Raw genomic sequence first — 25617 nt, 5'->3', positions numbered from 1 at the left:
ATGGTGTTTTCAACATTATATAATTACTATGTTTTGAAATTGATGCCTTCTATAAAAATTTACTCTAAACAAAAGCTCATGGTTCCTGAAGTAGTTGTTCCTGCTATTGTGGGTTTAAGATCCTTGCCCTCACTGTGTCTGGGGAGGTATTTTCCTAAGAGTAATGGTGTTGGTGCTTTCCTTTATAGTCCTTTGTTTAGACAAGTAAGGTTAGGAGGGGAGATTGGTGTTCCAGTGCCTCTCAGGCCCAATTTAGTTTCAAATAATGAGAATGGCGAAGTAGGCTTTGATCCAAGTGTGCCTCCTCCATTCACCTTGGTAGAAAATCAAGAGATCATTCAAAAGCATTGTTGGGAAAAGGATCCTTGGAAGTGTATGAGTTATGTTGTGAGGGATGTAGTTATTGTGTTTGGGCTTGTTGTTGCAGCTACTTATTTTAACAATTGGGTGTTTTGGCCCATTTATTAGCTTTCTCACGGGACCTTGTTTTGGGAACTTCTTATGATGGGACGTTACTGGTGATTTTTCATGCTCCTTATGTCTCTTCTCTACTTCTTCTTGTATTTTCTACCAATAATGGTTGTTTGAGCTATTAATGGATTGATTGTTTAGAATTAATATGTAATTAAATAATGGTTGTTCTAGTTGTTAATGGGTTGACGATTAGATGAAAGTAGTAGTTAAATAAACACCATTTTAGTTGTTCATTGATTGATGGTTTCAATTTAACAAGTAGTTAAATAATTTATTTTTAGACATTTATGTACAGACTAGATTCAAGAAGTACTTTTCCTAGTTTATGTCTCATCATATTCTTGAAATGATTTGTGTCACATTTATAGATCCCATCACCCTAGGACACTCAGTTGGATGGGGTGTTCACTCCAATAAGGTTTTGAAAGGCATTTTCTTCATGGATTGGGTACTTCTAAGATATGTTGGATAAGGGGCACTCAACTATTCCCATATCCTTCTAGAAATTGATAAACCATGAATCCTCAAAATCACCATTTCAATCGTCAGGGTAGACCTGCAAATGCCAAATTAGTTAAGGATTATGTTTTCTGGACACTAGGATTGTATATATTTTTAGAGGTCCTTGAAGTATGGTAGGTATTAAGGAGGCAAAAAACTGATGACAGTACCCCTACGCTCTCTTCCGTGTCATCTAAACCTACCCATGCTTTAGGTGAAGGTTGATTAGGTAAAATGTCTTATTAACTCCTCATGAAGTTTTATGGGTTGAATTTATATTGCTGGAGGGGTAGTTTCTAATATCTAAGAATAGCATTTTGGTGCATTTTGGTTAAGGACCCATATCAATAGGTAGTTGGCCTCGAGGTCTTTAGTTGTGAGTTTTCATCTGTGGGCTGAATAACTCCATCTTTCAAAGGCCCCTCCTATTAGGAAGTGGCACTTCATGTTTGAAGATTGTTCTCTTATAGTTGCCTATTAATGATTTAACATCTTATCCAAGCTAGAAAATAGCTTAACATCATAGTTAGGTTAATTTGAGCTTTGCAACTTGTGGATGGAAATAATTAATGATTTCTACAAAATCCCATCCAACAGACAAGAAAAATAGCATCACATTTCGTTGAGAAACTTTGTTTGATCCTTTTGTGGAGGGTTATTTAAAGGGAGCCTTAAATCACATTGTGACCTAAAATGAGTGAAACCATAACAAAATATATTTAAATGATTGAATCAATTAATTTGGATCAAGTAGGACACAATGTGGGCATCAATGTGTCATAAATATAGATTTACCTTTGAGCTCCAGTCTTGAAGCATAAAAAAAAAATCAAAATTGTGTATCAATATGACCCCACAAATTAGAGGCTCCATTCTTCATGTCTCTGCAATGTAATGTTTTTTGTTACACTCATTTGGGGGGCTAGTCAAATATTGCCTAAATTTAAAGAATTAATATTTCTGCTTGTGGTTTAAGTATAATATTGAAGTGGAAGAAAACTATACAAGTGGGGTATTCCTTGCTTGGATTATGGATTAAAGATATCCTCATGCATGATAAATGTTCTCTCTCTTTAATTAAACATTTGGAAGTTTAAAAGTAGGATAAACTCTTGGAAATTGTTTGTGTATAGTGGTTATGGAAGCTTTTCTAGCAACCACAAACTCAATAGTGTTATTGGGAATTTCACTCATTCTTCCATCATCGTACCTCATCATGGATCGTAAAGTAGAAAAATATTTAGTATTCTAAGTTATTTTCCTTTTATTTATGTCTTTGAACATAAACAAACATACGTTACCAATGTAAAGTTACATGCAAACCTCAACAATACCTAGTGGATTCTTGCAAGCTTTATGTTGCATTTTCCTCTTTTCATGCACTATTAAAGATGTGTCATTCTTGGAGATGATGGGAATTTGTTAATTTGTATTTTTGTTAAGAGTATTTTCGAATGTAAATAGAAATTGTGTGTTTACAATATTTATAGATGAATCACTTTATTCATTTGAGAATGGCCCATAAGGGAACTAAAATGAATAATTTGTGGTCTCCAAGGAAGAAAAAGAATCGATAGATCCAACAAACACTAGGGATTTTGTCCCAGGTTCCTGAATCAAGTTCAATCACAATATTATGTTGGATGTGTAATGTTTGCTCATCTTTTGACCATTCAACATCCTTCTTTAATGGTTTCAAATAGTTCCAATCACTCACCTTTAAAGTGTGAAGGATATGGCACTACTTGTATGTTTATGACTCCTTTAGCTAACTTAGCAGTAAGTTTTATCAATGTAGTTATGGCTAAGAATAACACATCTCAAGAGCATGTTTGAAAATTTTGTAGTCAAATTATTGATAGAATTAGAAGCTTGATTGAAAAATGTTTCACAATCTTGTCCTTATTTGAGTGTCCTTGTTTTTTTCCATGCTAGAGTGTCTAGATTCAATCCTATTTGTGTTCACTGATGTTATGCAACTTCCTTGACATGATTTACATTAACACATTATGCTTCACTGCACATTGGTGGTTGGAAATTATGTTAATGTTGAGCTAATGTGGACTTACAATTAAGCTTTTTTCTCTTTTGTGAATTCTAGAGCAATTTGTTTTATGATCTATTAACATGAGAAAGATATGGAATAAAAAAAAATCTTTAGAGAATTGAATCATTTCTCCTGTATGTAATAACTAAGAACAAAGTACCACTTTATTGCTAGTTACGATTTTATAGTATATAAATGTTAGGTAAAGACCACAATAAGAAAATCATTTCTATCCAATGGTAGTGTTCGAGGGTGAAGTGTGCATGTTCCTTTCCATTGGAGTGTTGAGTAACATGGCCATTGAGCAAAGTGTTGCTTGTTTTTATTTGTGCAATTTATATTCCATTAGTTTCTAGAGTAATTGTAAACATTAGCAGCTATAGTGGTTGGTAAAACAAAATCCGGAGGTAGAATATGGTATCAAATTTATTTTCTTACTTTCCCAGTCAAGAGTTCCTTAAAGACAGTGTCGGTAGTCCTTTGATGGTAGAGTTATATTGTCTATATGGAACTAGTTATATAGCTTGGGTACAAGAAGTAGTGAGGAGTGGTACTCAACACTAATTGAATGCTTTCAAGAATCTTTATCAATTCCATCCAAGGTCTTCAATGATGCTCTCATTGTTTTGAAGTTATATCATATGATTTCATTGCTTGCTTTCCCACTACAAGCCTATTTGAGTTTATTGGGGTTTTTTGCTTCTTTTTTTATATATTTTACTTAGCAACTTGAATCTCCCTTCCCTATCTTCCATTGTTTGTGTTTCTCTCCATGGAGACGAGATCAATCTAGGCTTATAATTCTTGTTTTGGTTGCAGTACTTGAGCATACAATTCATCATTGAACTATCTTTAAGTAAATCATTGGATAATTTAATGGAATGATTTAGCCTATAAGGCCAACATCATACATATTTTTTAATTGTCTTAAGTGTTGGGGAAAATTAATTGCTTAATAAAAACAACTAATTGCCTCGATGTTAATTATCAACCTCAGGAGCGTCTTTTTATTTCAAGGCAATCAGTAAAATATATGCATAACAATTACCAATAGCTAACACTGGTTCTATATGATTGTGTTCTATACTATCAAGCTCATTCAACAAGAAATAAAATGTAAGAATTGAATAATGAAACTAAATTTAGAAAGAAGAAATTAAATGATAGGAAAAGCAATTATGCTAATCACACAACTTGAATCATCGCTAATGTTGAATTGTAAATTTAATCTGTTGCACCCAACATAATTCAAATGCTAACCTAAAGCAGTAAATTAAATGAAATCTAGAAATTAGATGAAATAACAAATGTGGAAAATGTTGAAAACAACAAATTAGTTAAAAGAAAGGAAATCTACTTTAAGGAATGACAATTGAAATTCAAATAAACAAACACATAACTACATTAATTTACATGTTCAAGGTAGCACCTTGTCCAAGGTAGTGGTCCCAACTACCCAAGGCTCAGTTTTGCCTTGAGAAATAACTCAGATCAGATTACAGGTAACAGATGTAGAACTCAATGGATATCGTCTTTGATTAAAACATATGAGAGAAATAATTACATAAAATTGAAGTTCTTAGCTTTGCCTCCAATTCAACAATTGTTCATCTCCCATCTCTCATCCTATATCTCATCTCCTACATCCTTTCTAATAAGTGTTAATCTCCTATCTCCTAATTATCCCCCAATTATCCCCTTCCTCTTTGATCTTTGTTTTCATTTAAATATCCAGAGAGAAAACGGAGGTTACAACAAAGTTGATTACAAACTGATTTCCATTACAAAATTTGGATTGTACAAAACAAATTGATCAGCAAGATCATATCTAAAACATATTTCCATCAACATTCAATAGGAACAAGTCTAATTTCGTTTGGCAATTGGAAGAATTTGGAAAACTGCAGCAACAATATATCTGAGAAAATCACCTTCGAAGAACCTTGTGTTTCTCTCAATCCAAACTGAATTTCAAAAAACTGCTTAATGCAAAGCTAACATGGTCTGTTATGCACAAAACCCATGTCTCGGATTTTCAAGATTCTCCTTCATTTGTCCGAAATGTCCAATGCAAAACTATCACTTCTTATTCCAATGAATTTCTAAGTTGGAATATTTGATTATGAGTTGGAAATCATATCTGCAATCTAGAAAGGATATTGGAGGCTAAAATAGTGAGTGATGTTATAACAAATTCATTAATAAACCATCATTAGCAAAATCATGCATAATAATAATCAATTTATTAAAAATAAAGGAGAACATGTATTATTTACTCACAAGAGCATAAGTAACTATAAAATGGAATTATATGATAGATTATGATAAATGGCATGACAAAAAGTGGTGTAAATTGATGAAATAGATGTTAAAAATTGATAATAACAATCACAAATTAGTGGCCCAACATACCCCCAAACTGATCCTCATGCAACCCAAAGCCTTTGTATTAACCAAGCTATAATACAAAAATGTTCATCCCAACTCATGAAATTGATGGAACAAATGAGTTCTTCCTCAAATAATGAATATTTAATTTTAGCAATGTTGATTAAGGCATAACAATTTTGACATTGACTTTCAACTATATGCATATGAAGTTGCAGCAAAATATGATATAAATAATTGCAAACTTCATTAACCATTTTCTCAAAAGCTACAAACCAGATTTTGTTGAAATTTTGCAAGAAAAATTCTACCATATTAATGCTTCTCTAATCCAAAAATAAGATCGTTTTGATGCACGAATCATGAGATATAAGAAAAATGGCTGTAGGTGACAGTGCATGATTTTTTAAATTTTACAAACTAATTTAACTTGAAATTTTTTGGGTTTGTGTATTTTAATGATACCTCTTTGTTGTCAAAAAATCACAAGAATTTAGTACATAGTTTTAAATATATACGCAATTCAATTTTTGCACTGTATGCCTTATATGAGAAAGAAAGTAGAAAACATCCATCATGTGTAGCAATTCTTCCCCCAAACTGGAGAATTAGCATGCCCTCATATAATGCAAGAAAACAAATTGAGGTGGTTGCTACAATCTGTTGAAATCGACACTTGGTGTAAAACAACATGGAATAATGGAGGTTTTGAGAATGAATAAGAAGATCGATGGATGATGGAATGGTTATAATAAATAAATGAATGAAAGTAACGCTCCCCTAGACTGAAAGCTTCTATATCTCTAAAAAATGGGAAGTAGTAAAGATGTGGGATGAATGATGATAAATAATGCTCAATGTATTTTCATGAAATTCTCCTAAATTTTTAATAAATCAAAAACTTATGCTAGTTTACGTCAACTTTTACCTCCAAAAAAAAAATGTGGAATGACATGTATGGACTGGCATTTGTTGAAGTTGATGCAGGCTGAGATAATACTAAAAGTGATGCAAAAAGTGGAAGCCATGCAAACACATCTTGTTTGAACAATTGTTCATGTTTGCGAGTTGCTTGAGCCTCTTTTGTTCATGGAAATAGTGTGGGTCTTTTGTGAATAGAGTTGCCCCCATAATTGTTGTTCTCATGTAAACAATTCACTACTCTACATGCAATTTTCTTGAATTCGCAGTTTTAGTTTTGAACAACAACAGATAAGCCACATGCAAAGATTTTCAATCATAAAAAATTTTGTATAAATGCAATAATCATATTTTGTCAAATCAAAAAGTTATAGCAGAGTTCGGTAATTATTGTGCATGCTATCCCATAATGTATATCTTCCCCCCTCCAATTAGAAAAGGGCGTCCACGACCATAAAGCATGGGAAAAAGGGAAAGGACATTGGGGATTCATAAATGCAGCAGGACAATCAATCAAAGCAGCATAAATACGGAAAAAAATAGTCAGAGCGATATAGGTCGCGAAAATGGGAAATGACCATAAAAGGAATAAAATAGAGGATTGATCATTATGCGAAGAGATATTTCATTATGTGGAAAAATGTGATGAAAACATGACCTACAATAGATGATAATGACAGCTGGTATCAATTGATTGGAAAATATTCATATAATGAATATAAAAGTATAGATTACCAGGCATATCGATTAGTAGAGTTATAAACGTTGTTCAAATGGTAAATTCGCCTTTAGAAATGAATCAATAGTAAATAATAGGATAAAGAATATTTTTCAATGTAACATAGCACTTCAATACCACAAGCAGAGCCACCACTGCCAGCAGGTGTTCATAGCCTTGACAGGGTTTCTTTTTAACCCAAAAATGAGCCAGAGTCCTCCATTTAGTATTTAGATGGTTTTCTTTTCTAATTGCTATAAAGAGACCACTATGCTGGCATGGTAACTAGATAATCATAGTGCCATTCACCAGGATATAACAAAGTGATAAGGCCGGTTTGTGATGAGACCTCCTCTCCTTCTGACAATTTTGACTATATAGAAGGTCATTACCCTGTTGTGGTGGCCATAATGGAATGTCACTTGTTACACCCTTATGATCATAGTAGGCTGACTCATAATGAGACCCCTATCGTCTTTAAGAAGATTTGAATTGTATATTCATATTTCCATGTTTCCATATTTTTATTGTAAAGGTAGGGAAGCTCATTTAATCCTTAAGAGTTAGGGATGGCGTAAGAAGTAAAAAAAATTCCAATGAAAGTTATGCTTTTATTCCTATATCATTATACCAAAAGGAATTATCAATTGAAAGTGTGAAAGATAAACCAGCATGGTATTAAGATAATAAGTCATTTTATGATATGTCCAAAAAGAAGATATTCAGCCAGTCATTACATAGATGAACCAGGTCAGTTTCAAAATAAGGATAACCATAAAAGGTTTTACAAGTCATAATGGTATTAATATTACTATTTTTCCCTTATCTCGGGTACAAATTCCAAATCCAAATAGATGGTCTTGCTAAGAAAACATGGGAGAGAAGAATAGCAATTTGATTAAAAATGATCGAGGATAGAACCACAATTACTGGTCTTAAGAAGAAGAAATCACAGTTGTTCGTTGTACCAAACAACAGTTGTTGAATCGATTGAACAACAATTGTTCAATTAATTGAACAACAACAATTCAATTGATTGAACAACAAACATACAAAAAGGAATTGGAGTTGTTCAATTGATTGAACAACAAAAAATAAAAAAAAATCAGTGTTGTTTAATTAATTGAACAACAATCATTCAATCGATTGAACAACAAAATACGGAAAAGAAATCGGTGTTTTTCAATTGATTCAACAACAATCATACAATCGATTGAACAATAAAACAAACAAGAAGAAATTGGTGTCGTTTAATGGTTTGAACATCAATCTTTCAATCGATTGAACAACAAAACATACAAAAAATTGGTGTTGTTCAATTGATTAAACATCAATCGTTCAATCGATTGAATAGTAAAACATGAAAAATAAATCTGTTATGTTCAATTGATTGAACAACAATCATTCAATCGTTTGAATAACAAAACACATAAAAATAATCTGTGTTGTTCAATTGATTGAACAACAAAACACACAAAAATAAATTGGTGCCATTCAATTGATTGAACATCAATCGTTCAATTGATTGAACAACAAAACATGCAAAAAAAAAATTGTGTTGTTCAATTGATTGAACAACAAAATCGATTGAACAGTAAAATATGAAAAACGAAATCGGTGTTTTTCAATGGATTAGACAGCAATCGTTCAATCGATTGAACATCAAAATATGAAAAAGTAAATCAGTGTTGTTCAATGGATTGAATAGCAATCGTTCAATTGATTGAACAACAAAATAAGAAAAAAATAGAAATTAATGTTGTTCAATGGATTGAACAGCAATCGTTTAATCGATTGAACAACAAAATACAAAAAAGAAAAAATTGGAGTTGTTCAATTGGTTGAACAACAACTTTTCAATTGATTGAAGAGAAAATATTAAACACACCCAAAAACAAATCAGATTTGTTCATTCTATCGAACAAAGGTTGTTGAATTCACTAAACTACAACTATTCAATTGATTGAACAACAATTATAAACACACAAAAAAGAAATAAGAGGGAACACAAAAACATAAGAGAAATCAGAAAAGAAACAACACTTTATTCAAAAACAATAAATTAATTAATTAAGTAAGTTACAACAGTTATGATGTTGTTTCCTGTGGGAACATCAATCTATCTCCAGGAACAACAATCTGTCAATGGAAAAAAATGATCTCTTGGAAAAATGCTTTGGCAGCAGTGACATGAATCTTCAAATGGAAATTAATTCTCGATTTCCTCTATTATGAATCTGTTTGGTAATTTATTGGATGAAATTATGTTGTTTCATTAACATTTCTTTCAAGAATCGCTCATACATAAGTTGACCTCTTCATTCTCCAAGGACCTGCAAAAAACGAGTGTCTACCTGCAATAAAACATTAAATCATGGAGAAAGAGAGGTGATCGGGCTCCCCTAATCTAGGGAATATGCAAAAAAAATAGCAAGTAGTTACTCTGTAAAACAAATCCACAGAAAAAATGACAAAGTAAAATTAATTTATTACCTGCGGGAGAGCACCAGACAATCATGCTAACCTACAGTGTTTTAATCATAACTTCTTTGCTTTTTGTCAAATTTGAGTGATTCCAAATCCAAATGAAAGTCAATTCAGAGGGATATCTCCAATAGAAATAGTTTTTCAAAATTTCATGAGATGATATGTCAAATTTACTTAGAACGACCTCCATAACAGAATCATTTTCAATTTCCCAACATAGACCAAGAATTTATATTTTAAGCATAAATTTTTCGTTTGATGACAGATTGAGTTAATTCAAATTGGAAATGAAAGTATATTCATGTATATATCTCCAATAGAAAAAAGTTTTCAATAAAAGAATATTTGATGAGTTAAATACACAAGTGAACGGTTGGAAAAACAGAATTTTAAAAGTGCAGATTTACGATAGAAAGTCAGTATGTTGGTCATAAATTTCTCATACGATATTGAAACTGAGTGATTCAAATTTGATTGTAAAATATATTCATAAGCCAATATACCATAGAAACAGGTTTTAAAAATATAGTCATTTAGGCCTCCAAAAACCAACTGTCCCAACTTTGTTCCTGCGCTGCCTACTAGACACCCTATCAATGTTTCGGTCATAACTTTTTCATTTTAAATCCAAATTAGACATCAAGGGTTACTTATGATAAAAACAGGTTTTAAAAATATTCCCTTTTGGTCCCCCAAACCATGACTATCTTGATTGTGTTTTTAGAACTTTCATCAAGCTTGAAAGCCAAAAGAGTATGATATTCAAGCAATTTTTCCAAATTGGTGATAAAAAGGAATATGAGTGTTTGTACAACTATTATTTTCAATATAATGCATCTACATACATAAAAAAATTAAAACATCTACCACAGATGTTGATTTCCACAACGTATTGCAACAAAAACAACTATTTTTACATTAAAAAAATAAAATTATATATATATATATATATATATATATATATATATATATATATATATATATATATATATATATATATATATATATATATTTACTTATGTCCTTATTTATTTTACTTTCTACACTAACATACTCTTATTTGAAAAATGAATATTCTTATGTATAAGAGTAGTACCAGTGGAGCCATTTTCGAAATAAGACGTCAAATATGTACATACCCAAATTTGAAAAATGCATGTTAATAAATAGTAGGGTATGAGAAGCCAACTTCCCTTGAAAAGATGGTGTCAAAAATTGTTGAAGTATGGAGTGATGCTGCAAACAAATGATGTATTGAAACCAATCTTCAATATATCCTTTAATTCTTTTATTTCCCATAGCCATCACATCATGAAGTTCTTGAGTTTTTAAAATGGCTTGCTGATGTAGACTAGAAGAAACCTCATTTTCTTCCATAACTTCTACAATTTTTAATATTTGAAATATTTTCAATCTCAATATAATTTTTATGCAATGGTGCATGTGAGATAGAATTCGTGGGAAGGGTTGGTAAGTTTTGTAGTTCAACACTGTAAGCATGTTGTACTGGTTTATTATGGTGAGGGTGTGGAATGAGTTGAGCAGGAAATTATGTAGGGCATGGAGGATTTTGATGATGTATTTGATTGGGTTCTATGGATAGTTTTGATAGACAAGAAAGACGTTGTGGAAGAGCTGGTAAAGAATATGGATGATGTGTTTGTGCTACAAGATGAGGGAAAGTGGCCATGTAATCATAAGATAAACCATGCCAAATTTGTGGACAATATTGGTGGGGGTTATACTAATATTGGTATGGTGGCCCTAACATAGGTGTATTCCATAATGGATTATGCAAATAAGAAAATGGAGAAGAAGTGTTTTGAACCATACATGTAGGCCACGATTTCCATGGTTGTGAAGTTGTAGCAGCTTCTCCATCTATTTTGTATAATGCTTTCATCTTAGATAAGAAAGAACAACTATCTATGGGTTGCTCCTTTTGGAAATGAGGGAAAGATACTTCCTCAATTTCTTGATTTTTCTGAACCTGCAAAACATCCAATTGTGAATTTAGAGAGATAATAAAATCAATTGTAAAATGTTCAAATAAATCATTCATTTCAACTCCTACATCTCCTTTTCTTGTATTAGATTTCGAAAAGAAAGAATAAACTTCTCTAGAATTCTTACCAGCCTTGGAGATTCCTCTTCAATACCTTATGCATAACTGAAAAACATCAACTTTTACCATTAGATTGAATAGTTCTAAAAATTCATCTTTGATTCCTTTAAGAATTGTTTTTAAGATTTCTTTTTCCAAATACTTATGCTTTGGTTTTTGAAGGTTGTATTGAAATCTCTCTACATAGTCCTCCAAACTTTCATCTTCCCCTTGTATCATACTAAAAATATCTTCACTGAACTTGCAATAGTCTTGATACATTTTCAAGGATACATTCTTCATGTCCTCCCATGTTTGAATGAAATTCCCACCAAGGCTCATAAACCATCATAAAGCTGCTCCTTTTAAAGTAAGAGGAAAAGTTTTCAACCTTTATGCATTAACACAATAATCATGTCCTCTATAGAGTACTTCAAAGTCAAATAAGAATGTATCTGGGTCTTCGTTTGCCAAACCATGAAAATTTGGTAGAGTAGATGGGGGAATTATGTGCATTTGTGTCAGTCCTAGATCTTTGCTAGGGAATTCAAAAGTAGCAATGTGAGCCATTTCTCATGATAATATAAGATGTTATTCTTATATTCAAATGTTCTTGTCAATTGATTAGTGGAATGGGTGGTGCTTACATCATCACTTGAGTGGAATCATGAAAATTTTTCTTTTCAAAATTCTACCTCTAAAATTTCTACTTCTATCAGTGCATGCTATATGACCTAAGCCTGACTACTAAGGGTAGAACCATCATTAGTTCCCTAGGATGCGTACATAGGTTCTTACCTTCCGTCTTCAATATCCAGCTCTCCTGAATTCAGGTGTACATCTGCAACCATATAATAATGTCGTAGTGCTATTTGACAGCCTCCCCGGTGATCCAAGTGGCTCCAAACACATGCAGAAGTCCAAGAGGACTTAGGAAGGGTAAAAATTAAAGGTGTTTGGATTGTGCTTGAACTAGGTTCATGTTGAAGATATTTTCATCGGGATCGCGGTGGTGTGAATGGTTCATGAACCTGAGTCTGTATGTGAAAGTTAGGAGCAGTTAAAGTTTGGGGTTGACTGGGGTGACTAGGCAGGCTTAAGGAGGCAACAATTTGGACAAAATCCGGCCACCATATTCTTGCCGACCTGGGCCAAATTCCAGGTGAGTTTGTGGCTTGTTTAATTTGTCTCCTTCAGTCATTTTTAGAATTTTCAAAAGTGGCTAATTGTTGTTTAAATAAAACAAAAAAAATATAAATCTGGGGTGGCGGGCCACTAACCTTGCCACCCCCGCATATCCAATAATAAAAAAATAATTAATTGTCGGCTGACAGGAAATGACCCCAACTAGCCCTCCCTTAAATCCCGTAACCAAAACAAGGGGTGGGAGGTGATGACCCCGCCACCTCGGGAGCATGCTCAGCGACAAAGAATTAATGGTGGGGGCGCGATCTGTCAATCCTGCTGCCGTCGCCATCTCCCATAATACGCAGCAACTGTCAACAGAAAAAAGGGGTGGAAGCCACCAAAATAGTGGACCCACCACCTCATAGTTAAACATTAAAACAAACATGTGTTAAACATGGGAGGGGCGGGGTTTGACCACCCAACCCCTCCTCAACGAAATTTTTAAGTTAGCCAATGCACCCAATGGCCCACATTGGGTAATCTGCCCACTCAGAAATGTATATGCCTTTTCGCATAGTGCGCCAGGAGGAAGCCAAGGGGTAGGCACGACTTTCTATGTAGGTGGAACCCTAAGAGGTGCAGAGAGGGGGCTAGAACCATGATCTGAGCAATTTCTCCAAGGGGTCAAATTTTCACTTTGTTAATTTTCGACAAGTTTTATATGGTTTTAGAATTTCTCGATGCCATGAACTCTAGTGTTGTCTATTTCTCCATCAGAGATCTGCAATTTTTGGGCTTTCTTCAATTTTGGAGGTATAAGGTCGTCATTTTTACTTTTGATGTATTTTCATTATTTTGTCATCTAATGAAAGAAGGGCACCCCCACTAATTCGAGCAGGGCCTGGAGATGTAGTCCCTCCTAGACGAACTTCGATATTAATCTAATGTCTTCTATGTGTGACTTGTTATTCTTCTCTTCCTCTTTTTTTTTTATGCACTTGTAATTCCATGGATAAATGCAAGCTTAATATGTAATTCTTAATGAATCACAAGGAAACGATTTTTGGGATCACGTGATATCAGAGCTGGTCTTTCTAGATGTGAATTGCATGTTTGTATGCTAACAAGAAACATGCTCTCAAGAGGTGAAGGGAAACTATGGTCTTTCGATCCTGAAGTGGGGCATGCACATTGAAGGAGAAAGATGGAAGATGAAGAGGCTTATTATGAATAGGAGCTCAATTTCTGCAAAACCTTCTATGCAATGGCAGAAAATGTTGGTCGGTTGCTTTCAAGGTTAGAGAAAGTGGAAGGGAGAAAGTTAGAAGAACAAGGGTCAGTGCATGGAAATGGTGGAGAAGAACCCCCTCCTTTTCCTTCCATAAGTGAAATCTCTTCTTCCTCTCTTCACCGTCATCATAGAAATTCAGGGGGTGCATCTAAGAAACCTTTCTTTAAATTAGATGTCAAATTTGATCTTCCCATGTAAAAGCGTGAAAGTAATGTAGAAAAGATTAATAACTAGATTAGGTAGATTGATATCTACTAGACTATTCAGAAGATCGAAGAGGATGAGGCAAAGATTGAGTTGACCTCTCTTCGACTGAGAGGCACTGCTCTCATCTGGTGGGAGAGAAAATTGTGAAGCAGTAAGAGTGTGGGTAATCTTCTTTCCTCATGGCCTAGTTTCATTTCTGCATTAAAGGAACAATTTTATCCCTTGGGTTATAAGCAAAAAGCCTTAATGGATTAGCAATACTTAAGGCAAGGTAGAGGTCAGGATGTTCAAAGCTTTACCGAGGAGTTTAGAAAACAAGCACTTAATTTGGGCATTGCACTTGACTCACTTGAAGTAGTAACTAAGTATATTGGATCATTACATAGTTACATTAGACATTCATTATTATTGTTTGAACCTACTACCATTGACTTGGCTAGTGTAAAGTCCATTCTTCTAAAAAACAGGGGAACACATGAACTAGATGACCGCCCAAAGAGAACCTCAGCAGCCAAGAGAAGGGGAGCAAAGCCCTCTTGTACACATTGTGAGAAAGAGGGGCATGACAAAGAAAATTGTTGGAAGTTGCACCCTGAGTTGAGACCTGAAACAAATGACGGAAAGGGGAAGAAGAAGGTCATCATCACTATTCAACAAAACCAATATTCCAAGTCAGAGGAAGATGAGAAGGTAGTAGCTGTAGGATTTGCATGAGGTAGGCCCATTGACTTGGGGTCTGATTCCAGTGATGAAACGAAGTTTGCAGCCCTTGGGATCGTGGTAGGAGAACCCATAGATTTGGGGTCTGATTCCAGCCATGAATCAAGGATTTCAACAAACATAACAAAAAGGGCACTCCCCGCAGCAGGACTCCAAGAACTTGAGGAGATGAAACACCACATCCAAGTGGAGAATGTTGAGCTAAGGAGGCTTCTACAATAGGCAAGGGAATAAAAAAAAGACTACTATGCTAGTTACAAGCCAAGGATGAGGCCTTGGAAAAGCTACAACATCATGATCCAGAGGTAAAAAGTGATTCCCCGATTTCATAGGATTTTCATGATGACGAATTCACTTCTTTTGAAAAACATACTAAAGGGATTGGATCCAAGCTATTGAAGAAGATGGGCTATCAGGGAAGGGGTCTCAGCATCAAAGGCCAAGGCATCATAAATGCCATCGAAGTTGAGGAATTGCCACGTCGTTCAGGACTAAGATATGCCAGAAAGGAAATAGGGGAAAGCTCTAATACAGCTAGTAACTAGTGAATTACAGACGATGAAATTCCCTCCTCACATTCCATCAATAGTGAGGACCTCATAAACACTTACCAAAGGAACACTAGGGGAAAGCACCCCAAGGCAGCCCCAAAAGTTTGGAGGAAAAAAAATCATTGTAGTCATTGCAACAAAGAGGGACACCAACAAACCCCATGTTCGATGCTCCGTGCTCTAGAAACATTGCTAAAGGAGCCAAAAGGTGAACATGTTCAACAAATGAATCCACCCAACTCATGTTGGTCTACTTTATTATGTTGGTTTCCTATCACTTCGAAATGCAACCATGATATTTTTTCCTTTCTTTATTAGTAGTTGAGGTATTGATTACTAAGGAGTGTGTGCGATAAACTCTTGGCAAGGAAGGGTTGTTAAGTCATCTGTGGTGTGCATCATTGCAAAGAATGTACTAGTTTCGCATGTAGATGATCGAAAGTGTGGATTGGAGATGACACAAATAGTGTGCTAAGTGTAAATGCTTTTGGAGTCCAAAAGCTCCTCAGTGGGGAGGATTGATCTAGGTGGCTCCAAACACATGCAGAAGTCCAAGAGGACTTAGCAAGGGTCAAAAATCAAAGTGTTTGGATTGTGCTCAAACTAGGTTCATGTTGAAGATCTCGTCATCATGATCGCGGTGGTTGGAAAAGTTTTTCAAACCGAGTCTGTATGTGAAAGTTAGGAGTAGTCAAACTTTAGGGTTGACTTGGGTGACTGGGCAAGCTTAAGGATGCAGCAATTTGGACAAAATCTGGCCACCAGATTCCGGCCAACTTCAGCCAGATTCTAGGCGAATTTATGGCCTATTTAATTTGTCTCGTTCGATCATTTTTTGAATTTTTAAAAATGGCTAATTGTTGTTTAAATAAAACAAAAAAAATAATTTTGGGGTGGCGGGCCACCAACCCCGCCGCCCCCCATATCCAATAATAAAAATATAATTAATTGTGGGTCGACGGGCCATGACCCCCGCTGGCCCTCACTTAAACACTGTAACCAAAACAAGGGGTGGGTGGCCATGACCTCGCCACCCTCTGAGCCTGCTTAGCAACGAAGCGTTAATGGTGGGGCCCCAATCTGTCAACTCCGCCACCCTCGCCACCTCCCTTAAAATGCAGAAAATGTCGGTGGAAAAAGGGGTGCAGGCCAACAAAATAGTGGACCTATCGCCCCGTAGTTAAACAATAAAATGGACATGTGTTAAAAATGGGAGTTGCAGGGTTTGAGCACCCAACCCCTCCTCAACAAAAATTTTAAATTAGCCAATGCACCAAACAGCCTGCATTGGGTAATCTGCCCACTAAGAAATATATATATTCCTTTTTTCATAGTGTGCTAGGAGGAAGCCAAGGGGTGGGTACGAATTTCTATATAGGTGGAACCTTCAGCAATGCAGAGAGGGACCTGGAACCATGATCCGAGAAATTTCTCCAGGGAGTCAGATTTTCACTTTGTCAGTTTTTGAAAAGTTTTATATGGTTTCAACATTTCTTAAGGCCACGAATTCAATGGTGCTATCCATTTCTCCATCATATATATGCAATTTTTGGGCTTTCTACAATTTTGGAGGTATCAGGTCGTCATTTTGAGTTTTGATGTATTTTCATTATTTTTCCATCTAATGATAATAGGGCCTCCCCACTAACTCGAGCAGGGCCCAGAGATGTAGTCCCTCCTGGATGAACTCCGATATCAATCTGGTGTCTTCTATTCATGACTTGATATTCTTCTCCTCCTCTTTTTTTTATGCACTTGTAATTCCATGGATAAATGCAAGCTTAATATGTAATTCTTAATGCATCACAAGGAAAATATTTTTGGGATCACTCGGCAATGATGCCAAAATGTTGGGGAAAATTAATTGCTTAGTAAAAAACTAATTACCTGGACATTAATTATCAACCCAAGGAGAATATTTTTATTTCAAGGCAATCAGTAAAATATATGCATAACAATTACCAACAACTAACGCTAGTTCTATATGATTGTGTTGTATATTATCAAGCTCATTCAACAAGAAATAAAATGTAGGACTTGAATAATAAAACTAAATTTAAAAAGAAGAAAGTAAATGACAGGAAAAATAATTATGGTCATCACACAACTTGAATCATTGCTAAATTAAACCATAGATTGCTGAATCGGAAATTTAATCTATTGCACCCAACATAATTTAAATGCTAATCTAGAGTAGTAAATTAAATGAAATCGAGAAATTGGTTGAAATAACAAATCGGGAAAATGCAGCAAACAACAATTTAGTTAAAACAAACGAAATCTACTTTAAGGAATGTAAATTGAAATTCAAATAAACAAACACATAACTACACTAATTTACATGTTCAAGGCAGCCCATTGTCAAAGGTAGTGAGCTCAGCTTCCCAAGACTTAGTTCCACCTTGAAAAATAACTCAGATCAGATTACAGGTAACATATGTCAAACTCAATGGAAGCTTCATTGATTCAAATAGATGAGAGAAATAATTACATAAAATTGAAGTTCCTAGCTTTTCCTCTAATTCAACAACTTTTCATCTCCTATATCTCATCTCCTACATCCTATCTAATAATTGTCCATCTCCTATCTCCTAATTATCCCCCAATTATCCCCTTCCTCTTTGATCTTTGTTTTCATATAAATACGTAGAGATAAAAGGGAAGTTACAACAAATTTGATTACAAAATTATTTCCATTACAAATTTGGATTGTACAAAACAAATTTATCAGCAAGATCATATCTAAAAGATCTTTCCATCAACATTCTGTGGGAACAAGTTGAATTTGGTTTTGCAATTGGAAGAAACTAGAAAAAGGTCGCAACAAAAAATTTGAGAAAAAAACATTTGAAGAACCTTGCATTGCTCTCAATCCAAATAGAATTGTGGAAAACTTCTCATCAAAAAACTAATTTGTTCCGTTCTGCACAAAACCCATGCCTCTTATTTTCAATATTCTTCTTCATTTGTCCGAAACATCCAATGAAAAACCCTCACTTCTTATTCCAACAAATTTCTTAGTTGGAATATTTGATTATGAGCTGGGAATCATATTTGCAAGCTGGAAAAGGTCTTTGGGGCTAAAATAGTGATTGATGTTATAACAAATTCATAATAAACTATCATTGGCAAAATCATGCATAATAATAATCAATTTATTAAAAATAAAGGAGAACAAGTATTATTTACTCACGCAAACATAAATAACTATAAAATGGAATTATATGATAGATTATGATAAATGACATGATAAAGAATGGTATAAATTAATGAAATAGACATTAAAAAGTGATAATTATAATGACAAATTAGTGGCCCAACATTAAGGGTTCTGAGACAAGCATTTTTGTAAATTTAATGGTTGCTTCTACTTGAATGATCCAGCTTAACATTAAAGGTTGGTAATGCTTTTTTACATATACTTACAAAAAACTAATTGGTGTGTCATTTAAGGCAAATCAAGCCATGAATGAGTCATAGAACTCATTGCCCAAATCACGAATATGTACAAAATGATAAATAATGGTATCTTGTGAGCATTTGACATGATTCATCGACTTTGTATTTCATTGAATAACACAAGTCGTTTGTTTTGGCCATCAATTTTAGTTTAGTTTCTAACTGTTACTAATTTCAATCAAAATAGACCACTATAGTATTCACAAGTCCACGTCAAAACACATCATGCCAGGAAAATTATTTAACGAACAAAAATCAATAAATTACTCTTGAGAAATCCTTTGAAAAAGAATTAGATATTCACGACTATTTTGATTAAAAATTGTTTTAGTAAGGAAACAAACCATGTCTAATTACTTAATTTTCTTGTCTACTTTTAGATGTCTAATATGATATTAGATAGTTTCGATGAAATAACCAAGAAATTAGGGTTTAATAATCTTTGGCCCCTATTTTCATATCATTTCTACATGGTAAGTATGTGTTCTCTTTTAATTTGTTCTTGCACTTTTACCATTGAAGGTATTGAAGTATCTTCATATATATTACCTCGTTTTGGTTTGGTACATGTAATGGAAATGTTTTCAGTGGAGTAGAACTCCTGCAAAGAAATGTTCACTTTCATCTAGGAAGTGATCTATTTTTTTCCAAGTCAGAAGAAGGAGGTCATTACATCAACAAGATGTTGGAGTTCAAGGGTGTATTTACTAACGTGACTTACAATATTTATAGGTCCTCACAGATAATTAAGTTGTATGTTATTCCCTACTAGGTAATCATGTTCTTGAGTTTCCACTATTGTTTTCCTATAAATGTATCACTTCCATTTTCTTGGTATTTTTAGCAGTACCTTTTGGGTTTGCCTTGCTTCTTTTCTGTCATGTCCTGTTGGAGTTGGCTAGTTCTATTAGTGCACACTCTCGAGACTTTTGATTATTCAAAACCTCTTGCCTCTATCTTAATATTTTATTTTGGAATGTCTCATGGATTGACATATTTTGTAATATGGTTATATATTGTGACATACCATCATCACCATGGTTATGAAGAGAAACTTCCATGATACAGAGGCAATGTACATATTGCATAACTAGTTTTTTCATAATTTTGTTATTATAATTTTAAATATACAAGCATCATTATTATATAACTATGGTATTTTTTCAAATATTCTTTCATATTGATGGATCACATCAATATGTATATTTTAAAGCCCATATTTCTATCCTACAGCCCATAAATTCTTTCTTTCCTCACGTTAATTTACATTTTTGGCTATATTGTTCTTAGTCTAAACACTGAAGGGTGCTTGTCATACTTCATGGCCTAATGTGGTTTGTGTGCAGAGAAAAGATATTTTTTTAGTACATTTATGGTGTAGAAACATGCTACAGGAAGTTGGAGGAAGTGTAGGTGGCTTGTCCCCTGCATTTATTTTTTTTTACTCGAAGTGATCCCTAGAATCACTAATCTATAGCTCGAGGTCATCTAACAACTGATGTAATCAAGTGATTGAGAGGATCTAAGGGAACTAGATCCACTATTTTTCAGGTTTTGGAGGGAATCACCCCTCTTTTGAAGGGAGTTTCCCCTCATTCATCTTCTATATAAATAAATAGACCTAAGGGCTCTTAAGGATTCGAACTTTTGGAGCTAGGAAGAGCTATTGAGATCCAAGTACTTGAGACTGCCATTTCTATTTTGATATGATGTATTTAAACTTCATTTTATGTTAATGAAATTTTTATTGTTGGTCTACATCTGAGTTACTCTTGGAGGGCTGAGACCGTTGGGTTAGGGCCCAACCAAGAGGCTCTAGTCTCTTTTATGTCTTTCATTTTTCCAAGGTTATATTAGTGCCACTTTTTTCCTTTTTTAAACATAATTTAGATTTCAAAACTTGTGGTTGCAGGGAAGAGTAACACCCCTCTTGTGGGAAGTGTGGGTGAGGAGTATACAACAACAAGCCAAAAATATTTGTTTATTTTTCCTTTGAAAATGCTAGGATTCTGTTTACAGTTCTCCTACATACTCTGTTTCTTCATTTTAGAATTTAATATCATGCCTTTTCACATGGATTATATGCATGTTGTGGGATAGAGTAACTCCAAATGAAATAAAATTTAACTCATCCTTTCTATCTTGATTTGTTGCAATTTGATCACAAGATTTATGTTTTTTTCCAAGAGTAAAAAGGGGTTTATTTTTAGTCTGTAGGTACTACTAATGAGTTTCAGGTATTGGTGCACTAATCCTACATCCTTTTTTTCATCACCATCCTCCTTCTTGACACCTCATACTACTCACAAATTCGTCCACTGAGATCGTCTTTTCAAGGTTATTGGGGAACATTGTGAACATGTACTTTTGTGCAAGATGTGCCTATAAGGGATGCTAATCTTGGAAAAATGCATAAAAAATTCTTCATGCATCCTCATATACCCCCTCCTACCTTAAGAACACCTTTGCTATCCCCAAGATGCTCTCGAACCCAATCCTATTGCCAAACAGGGCAATCCTCTAACATCCTGTAGAATTGTCTCAACTTGGCCATATTTTCTTTAGGGCCTTGACTTTCTCATTTTTGGATTGAATAATGACCTCCAGACTTTGAATCCATGATTGGGAAAGGCCGGGAACTAATTTATATGCATCCTTCCTTCACTGCTAGTATTAAACAAGAATTAGAGTTTGAATTTGAATCACAAAGATTGTTCTTTTAAGAAATGTGTAAAGACTCTATTACTGAAGATAAATTATCTTGAACTGAGTGGTAATAAAGGAGAATCTTGATTGCTAATAGATTAAACTTAGTTTTTTTTTCTAATTATTTCCTTATATTTTCTAGTCATACTCTTTAGATCAAGTTTCCTTTTTTAAGCAATTTTTTCCATTATGCAATTAGAGTGATGACTTAAATTTTGCAAGAGAGTATTGATTTAATTTTTTTGCAAGTAGAATAGTATGGTTCATTTCTGCAATTAGTATAGTCTCTCCCTTCCTACAATTATAGTTATCCTTTACATTTGATATTTCATCAATTAAGATAATGTTTACCTTCCTACAATTAGAGTAGACTCTTGTCTTTTCATGCAAGCTTTCCTTCTAAGATAGTTGGAGGAGTGGTATTTGCATATCTTTATTTTATTCAATGACTGAAGGTGACATGAGAAGAGCTTGACCTACTATGCATATAACATTGTCACCTCTAAGTTTGTACAAATCCCAGGTTGATAATTTAAGTTGGTATCCTTGGGAGTTGCAACATTCTTATTGTAATAATAGGGCTCATTACTTTTTGGTGTCATTTCCCAAGAGGTTTCCAACTAGGTGTTGTTTCTATTTATAAGTTGTTTATCTATTTTTTCCTATTTTTCATCGGTACTATTGATTTGGAAAATAAAAATAAAAAAAAACAAGAGCTTTTTCTTTCATGTCTCATACGAGTAGGGATAATCAAGGGAAATTCCTACTAAAATGTCGCACCCCTTTAAGCATCCAACCATCATTCTTCTTTGGTCGATGTGAACTTCCTTAGGGGGAGAAACTTGAAGCCTTTGAAAAAACTATAGGGGAGGAGGATACTGTATCACCTATCAAAGACATGGCTAAAAATAGACAAAATAAGTTATTTCCCATCCTAGAGACTGATGGGGAGGCCAGGATGAAGAATATCAACCCTACTTTACTTCCACGGCTCCATGGTGTAACTTTTGAGGACCCTCACACGTTCATGTTTGAGATTTTTGTTTTCTGTAGAACCTATGACTATACCAATGACAAGCATAAGCTAAAATTCTTTCCATCCACCCTCAAAGATGCAGTCTTGTTCTGGTTTATGGGCTCACCTAGAGGCAGCATCACAACATGGGAACACATGCAACAATCCTTTAATGAGAAGTACATGGATTATTGTAGGTCTAAAGAGAAAAAAGAGGAAATATTTAGGATGACCCTAGGTCCATATGAATTCTTAGAGCACTATGAAGAAATATTTCAACTTAGCTATAGGAGGGCTAATTGTACTATTGACCCTGAGTCACTCAAACTAGTACTTCTCTGAGGGATCAGGGAATATGTAATGGAGACACTCAATATGTTGTTTGGAGGAGACATGTACCACTTGACCTATGATGACATTAATATAGTATTCAAGGACCATTATAGGGTTGGTAAGAAAAAGGGAAGGTGTAGCCAAAGCTTGAATAACTCCTGTTCCTCAGCCTCAATCATCAAACATGAGATAAGGAGCATGTTGGAGGACTTCAAAATTGAAACTTTGCATATGTTTTCCCTATAGATCGAAAATATGCAGATTAAAAGGAAGCAAGAGGAAGCAAAAATGGAACAAGCTATATTTTTCCATATATGCACTAAGATGCATCCTATAAATAAATTCCCACTAAAAACCATGCAACAAACAAATGTCCCTTTCATCTAAGCTTAAATGTTTTATACCAACAGAAAAAAATGGGTTGGAGCAACTCTGATTCATCAACTAGTGGAGGCCCCAAGGCCCTAGGCCTTAGGAGAAATGATAATTTTGTGTTAAAATACCCATTCTCGAGGCCATCAATGATGTCTCCATCAATAACAAGCTCATCTAAGAAGAATGCTTAAAGAGGACTGGGAGAAGAAGAAGAGATACTCTCACCATCAAGGTTGTTGGGCAATTGTTTGATCTAATGCTTGGGAGGATGATCTCCCCAAAGTACTTGGGTCTTGGTAGCCCAATAGTGGATGTGCACATTGATTGCATTATGGTCTCTAATACCTTGATTGAACTTGGGGCTACAATCAATGTTATGACAAAAGAAACCATGCTCAAACTCATTTTACAAAGAGTTTTGAGAAAATACACCACAATATTGTAACTTGTAGACATGTCTAGAGTATCCCCTGAAGGAGTTAGTGACGATGTGATGGTCTCTAATAACTCTTAGGACTATCGCATATATTTCCTTGTCTTCCAACCCAAAACTAAGTTTAATGGTTACCCTATTATACTAGGAATACCTTGGTTGGCCATTGTGATGCCTACATTAGATGTAGGGCTAGCAACATGACCATAAATAATGGACATCTTTCAAAGAAGCTCATACTATACCCCCCTGCTCAGCCTTCCAATGAGGATGACTTTCCCTCGTATATAGAGGATGAGGAAGAAAAATACTTTATCAGGCATCCCTCTACCCAATTTGTACTCTAGAAACTCTTGTAATAGGTAGACAACTTAATGAAGATGACCTTATTGACCATATACTACAAAATAAATGCCCCATTTCCATACCAATTGATGAACTGGTCGAAGAGTCTTTGGAATAATATGAGGGAAATCCATGGAATGGTTTATGTTCTGTCAACCCCGATCTAGATCATGCCAAGGTTGTGGAAATTAGCCCATCTAGATATTTAAAGATCAACCCCTCTCTCTCAGTCCAGCAAGAGGAGAAATTATGCACTATATTGAGGCAACACCTTGATGTTTTTTCTTTGGACTATAAGGAAATGAAAGGTGTGCATCCCTCAATGTTTACTCAACATATTTACATCAAGGAAGGATGCATACCTATGCACCAACCCTAGAGGAGGATGAATATCGCCCTTAAGGACATTGTAAGGGAAGAAGTGCAAAAATTGTTGGATGTAGGGTTCATATACCCGATCTCATACAATGAGTGGATTTTCCCTATTATCATAGTCCCGAAGAAGAATGGGAAGTGGAGGATATATGTTGATTATAGAGAGCCATTTCCCTATGCATTTTATTAACCAAGTCCTAGATGGATTTAGTGGGTACAACAAAATATAGATCAACCCCAAGGACCAAGAGAAGGCCACATTCAAATTTCCTTGGGGAACCTTTTCCTATAGAGTCCTTCCATTCAGTTTGTGTAATGCTCCTGCTACCTTTAAGAGGGAAGTTCTGAGTATCTTTGTTGACCTTATTCATGACACTATTGAGATATACATGCATGAATTCACCCCTTATGGATGTGGCTTCTAGGAAGCTCTTTCTAATCTATCTAAGTATTAAAGAAATGCATTGAAATGAATCTGTTATTAAGTCTAGAGAATTGCAATTTTTTGATGAATGCAAGGACTTTCTTGGGCCATTCCATATCTAAGGATGGGATACAGGTTGACCCCAACAAATTTGATATCATTGAAAGGGTCCCTACCCATAAAAAATAAAGTTATGTCGTAAACTTCCTTGGATTGGTTGGGTATTATAGAAGATTCATTAAGGACTTTTGTAAACTAGCTTCGCCTTTGTTTATATTATTGGAAAAATACAATTTTTTGTTAGACAAATAAATGTCAAGAGGACTTTGAAGCACTGAAGGAAAAATTCATCACTACACCCATCGTTAGGGGTCCGAATTGGGCAATGCATTTCCATATCCACATAGATACATCAGATAAATCTGTCAGAGAAGCCTTAGGACAAATGGGAGACAAACTACTTTATGTTATATATTTCATTAGTAAGAACCTTTCTAAGGCTAAAATTAACTATACAATCACTAAAAAATAAGTCATGATTGTGGTGCACTATTTGAATAAGCATAGGCACTATATAACTAGATATCAAACTTTTGTTCACAATGATCATGCAAC

The 25617-nt window shown here is 34.5% G+C and overlaps 1 pseudogene; it reads left to right on the top strand.

Annotated features, from left to right (window-relative positions):
* Positions 1-20086, top strand: LOC149156573 (omega-3 fatty acid desaturase, chloroplastic-like; annotated as a pseudogene).
* The last annotated feature ends 5531 nt before the right edge of the window (positions 20087-25617 follow it).

This window comes from Pinus tabuliformis, chromosome 9 (assembly GCF_031772625.1).
Source record: "Pinus tabuliformis cultivar Carrire ecotype Pingquan chromosome 9, CPIR1, whole genome shotgun sequence".
Classification (NCBI taxonomy): domain Eukaryota; kingdom Viridiplantae; phylum Streptophyta; class Pinopsida; order Pinales; family Pinaceae; genus Pinus; species Pinus tabuliformis.
This window is presented reverse-complemented; position numbering and strand designations above follow the sequence as displayed.